This window comes from Belonocnema kinseyi, chromosome 1, assembly GCF_010883055.1.
Source record: "Belonocnema kinseyi isolate 2016_QV_RU_SX_M_011 chromosome 1, B_treatae_v1, whole genome shotgun sequence".
In the NCBI taxonomy this organism is placed as follows: Eukaryota; Metazoa; Arthropoda; class Insecta; order Hymenoptera; family Cynipidae; genus Belonocnema; species Belonocnema kinseyi.
This window is the reverse complement of record NC_046657.1, coordinates 96,739,042-96,744,667: the sequence shown is the minus strand read 5'-3', so window position 1 is coordinate 96,744,667 and position 5,626 is coordinate 96,739,042.

Genomic DNA, 5,626 nt, shown 5'->3' with positions numbered 1-5,626 from the left:
TTAATTCTTGTAAATTCTCGAAAATAAAATCGATTAAGAATTTACCGGTAACTTAACGGTAAGTTTTTGGCGTTTCTAACGTAAGTTACCGGCTCTCGAACTCTATTGTACACATGCTGACATTGGCGACGCATTGTGCGCGCATTAAAGGCGCATCCACCAAATGCTCTTAGATGTGATGCATTCTTGCAAGCATGTCGTGCGCGCATCGACGGTCGCGAAACGTGCGAGCACGAATTGTTATCTGGGCTTGTAATCTCAAAGGTAGCCTTAAGTAGAAAATCAGGTTTCTTTTCAGGCGTAAGAAAAACAAGCTGCAATAAAAACTAAACTTTTAAATGTTCAGACAATTACAAATAATGTTGAGTTCGAATTAAAATTGATTAAAACCAGAAATCATATTCGAATTAATACAGGTCGGCCTCTCAACAAGAAATCGTATTTCTGCAACTTTGAGCTCGGAAATTGCCCCCTCCGCGATTCCCTTTGGCTCGCTGAGTAGTATAATCTGGCACCGTACCGTGTTTCATGACTAGTGGATGGCTAGTAGAATGGGTACTTCAATTCGCGGAGATTCTTCTACCTCAGTTTCTTATTGAGAGGCCGACTTGCATTAGTTTTGTTGCTCATAAGAGTTTCACGTAATTACAGTTCACCCACGATGAAACATTTTTACTAGAATTTAATTTAAGTAATTAATTATTAGTTAATAATTGTAATAATAATAATCAAAGATGTTTAATACTACCTTCGAAAAAATTCCCGCCGATTTTGCAAAGAGGCGTGATAAAGGTTTCAATGCGAAATCACTGTGAACGTCAAGTAGATAAAATGGCCATTTTTTCGTCATATTTGTTAGTTTATTTATAAAAAATTGAAAACCTAATTGAAAAATCATGCTCGACAACTCTCTTAGAAATCTTAACAGCTTTTTTCAAAATTTTTTTCTTCAAATAGCTTAATATTTGTGGGCTGTACATTTTTGTGAACCAAAAATTGAATGTTTTACCCATTGTGGGCTGGGACTGTGAGAATGAGATCATATGAACTCCAGTCTAACACAACGCTGCTAAAGGTTGTTTGAAATTCTCAGCATAAAACACTAAACAGCTATGACTCTTGATTAAAACTAAACGCCTCCCACCCCCGCCCCCAAACCCTCGTTAATCGAAGTTTTGTTGGTCACTAAGGTAGGGATTTAATTTAGAAGTTGAAAAAAGGTTAGGCTGGTGTTTCGACCGTATGTACTACGTTTAAATCGTAAAAATAAAATTGGAAATGAGTTAATTCACTTTTTGGAAAAATGGCAGATGTTGCAGTAAAATGTTTAATAACAAACTTTTTTAAAGAATGCACATTTTTTAAAATAGTCAATGAAACTACGTCTGTTTTAATATCAATGCATGTTATGAATTGTAATAACCCTACACGGATCCTGCGGGGGACAAATGTGCCCCACGCTTAATTCAGTTAATTCTCCTGAGTGGTTGATGTTGCCGGTTGTTCGCTGCCTGTCAAGTAAAAAGCAAATGCTCATTACTTGGGGCACATTTGTCCCCCAGATGATCCGTTACGCTCGAGTTTCGTCACGTTGAGTCAATTTCATATTTTAATGTAAATAAACGCATTTGACATATATTTACAGTATATCATGGTATTTTAATGTTTCGAGTTGAGTTTTTGTAATTTAAGTGAAAATTATATGTAAAAATTAATAAAAATGTGATATATATCAATGTAAAGTTGTTTTCTTTAATTTTATTCATACAGTACTCATAAATTTCCATAACAAATCAATTAATAAATAACAAATGAATAATTGTTTTTTTTTATCAAAGATGTCTAGAATAAACGAACTAAAAAGTGCCGATGCTGTGACTAAAGTATCGCAGAAAAAAGAGAGAAGCTGCAACCGGCCGGTGTGTGACGAACATAGGGCGGTCTTGTACAACATTTGCACCGAAGTATATTGAGCTTATTTGATGCAAAATTTATTTTAATTAATTGTTTTTTAATTCAATCTTATTTCGATAATCAAACTTACTTACCGCTTTTTCATTGAAAAAAACTTTTTCTTAATTTTTTATCTTTATTTAAATAAAACCATCTTATTGTACATCAGAAAACAAAGAGACTGACCTATTATATATTAAAATTATTTATAATAATAAGCATTCTGCCCGCACTCATGATATTTCTCATGTACTTAAATTTTCTAAATTCGAATGTTCAAATAAATATACTTTTTGGAAGAAACCTAATTATAACCTACATCACCTTAAGGTGCAATTTGTCCTCTTCAAAATAGCGTTTGAAATTTTGAAATTAGTTTATTATAAAAGCAATGACATGATTTTTTCCAAAAAATGCCAAAAACACGATTTTTCGCGATTTTTATTTGTTTAAACATTTTTTTCAACATTTTATATTCATTGAAACAGGATGTTATATACAAAAATCTCTTTGACATTAAAAAACGAAGAGAATGGTGTATATTAACATCTGATTCCGATGAAAGGAAAAGATTGTGCACAAGGAAACCAAATGAGGAACATTTGTTACCCACAGGAGCCGGTGAGGACAAAAAAATGTATAGGATCCGTCAGCCCAGCCCGTGGAAATTTGATTGTAAAATTTTTAGAAAATGGTGGTTTAACAACTTTTGCATCTCTAATACGGACAGCATCTTAAATTTTTTAATTATTAACATTATTAAATATTGCCTTTTTATGAATAATACCAATTATACCATAGAAGGAACAATATTTTTTTTCGCTTCCTTCTTGCTCAACCAGATAACTAACATTTTTCCGAACATGGGTTTTTGTCTACAAAATTCTTTAAAAATCAAATGCACGTCGTGTTAAAAGGATCTATTCGAAATATCAATTTCAATATAGTAACAAAATATTAGTTGTTCAAAGATAGATTACTGACTCTGTACTTGTCTCCCATTTACCTCAACTATTTTTTATAAGCTGTAAAGGTCTTGGCTGGTGACACTGTTAGTTTTCAAGAGTACAAAATTTATCTTTTCACTGTTGGAGACGCTTCAATGGCGAGTTTTTTTTGTAAAAATAAGTGAAGTTGTTGTTTTTTAATACTAAAGGCATGAATGCAGCAATATCTGCTTTGCTTTTTAATAATTATTGATGTTTTGTGTACTTCATGCGAGTGGAAGTGTTAGTGAATCTGTGATACACTGCTTTGAAAATTATTCCACGGACATATTTATATGCAATTTAATATTAGAGCATGCTACTTTTTACTAAGCCTTCATTTATATTTTGATTTCAACTAAAAAGATATTCATTCAGAGTGTCGCATGTCATTAACTGGTGCCTTTACCTTACATCTGCATCATACAATCTGAATTTAAATATACCGTGAATCTTTGAATGAAAAGTGAAAAAGTTTACAAATTCTGAAGTGTTCTAGAGTTAAAACCGAACGGAAATTTGCCATTATGAGAGGTACGCGCCATAATGGAGAGACGTGGTTTTCTAACAATGTAATAATAATAATAATAATATTGTCGTGTGTAGACCATTTACATTTATTTAGTTATCGCTATAAATGTTAAAAGTGAAAGCATTTCATGTATGTTTTTTTATTTGTTCAGGTGACATGCATACGTAGGTTCGATTGCCTAAAATTAGAACGCGAAGAAATGGAGGTAAAAAAATGACAGATGCCGAACATTTTTGTGTCGGGTTTTAAAGCGAAACTTCTTAGGGCGCGGTATGGCACTTTTGCACGAGGAATTAATTAAATTCATGGAGTTTGTCGAATTCGTGGAATTCATGGAATTCGCGAAATTGAAGGAATTTATGGAATTCAAAGAATTCACGGAATTTATGGCATTCACGGTTTTCAAGAAGTTCACAGAAGTCAAGGAATTCATGGAATTAAAAGAATATATGGAATACAATAATTTCACGGAATTCAAAGAATTGACAGAATTCAAAGAATTTGTAGAATTTACAGATTTTAAGTAAATTAAGGAATTCATGGAATTCCTTAAAATCTTGGAATTCGATGTATTCTTTATTCCAACAGTAAATTTAACTTTTCGATGTTTAATTTCTTTTAAAAGATCATATTTTGAGTATGCTGAAGGAACTGTCAGGCATTTATGGGGTAATGTTATGTGATTTAAAAGTTATTATGTGTGACTTGACTTTTGAAACTTTATATAAAATGTTTGATGTGAATATCACACTTTACAATGTCGCTTTGTGACTCAAGAATAAGTGATTCGAAATTTCAAGTTTATATCCTTGGCTGATGATATAAATTTTCCTTTGATCCGTATCAAAAGTACAAACAGCCATCCCTGTGACTGATCACGGAAATAATGTTACTCAAAACCTCTACCTTTTTTCAACATCTCATAGGCACGGAAAGGCACCCATATGACTGTTTACAGTAATAATATCAGAAGAACCCCTTTCCATCATCTCGTGGGGGCTAGCTGATGTCAGTGACTGATCAAAGAAATAATGTTGGTAAACCCTCTACTTCTCATCAACATCTTCTGGGGGGGGGGGATCCCCGTGATTGATCATAAAAATAATGTTGGTCAAACTTCCACCCCTTTCTAACATCTCGTGGGTACGGGATGGCACTTCTATAACTGGTCACAAAAATAATGTTAGTCAAACCCCTATCGTTGCATCTCTCTGATTCGTCTTCTGTGATTCGTCAAAGAAATAAGTTCAGTTTTACCGCTAACCTTTTCCAATGATTTTTAGTATGAGACTTTAACTAGAAAAATGACCGTTGGTGAAGATCAAACAGTTACATTAAACAAATGGAAAAAAATTATTATTTTAATTTTTGCCGGCAGCCTAGGTTCTATACTTAAAATATTCTTTTAAAAAACTGTAAAAAATTGTCGGTACTGATGATTTTTTTACCGATAACGACTATTTTTTTATCGGTACCGGCTTTGTATACACAACTATCATGTTTCCTCATTTCCATGAGAGTAGACCTTACCACCTAGTAGACAGTACAAAAATCTAATACTTATTTGAGGATTCAATCATTTCTAAATAGGGACATCCACCAGAACAATCACCGGGAAACACTCTCGGTCTTACATTTTATCATTTTACTTATTTTTTGTATTCTCCTATTCTTTCATACTTCTCACGGTGCCAAACGCCAAACCTGCCAGCGAAGAAGAATCTACCAAATTTTATTTAAATATCAGAAACTTTCCCGACCAAGACCATTGGGCAACAGAGTCACTAGGGTACACCGAAACCCGTATGCGTAATAAGAAAGTGAATTCTCATTGTATTAAATCCTTCTCATTGGAGTGTCACCCAACCGGCGTACTTTAACCTTTACTATTTTTATTGATAAATTGAACCGGCTAAACGTATTCCGAATGACAACACTTAGTAATTGAGATGATAGACCGGGGTGCATTTCCAGAAAAATGCGAGTCTGCAAACTTGACTTCCTTGCGATATCTGTTCACTTGATCCCGACGACGGCTCTGATTGGTCGGTAAACTTTAAAATTAAATAATTTCTTTAAAAATTCATGTATTTTGTTTAAGATTTGTCTTTTTTTGTAGATTATCAATTTTCTTGGTCGAAAATTCATCTGATTT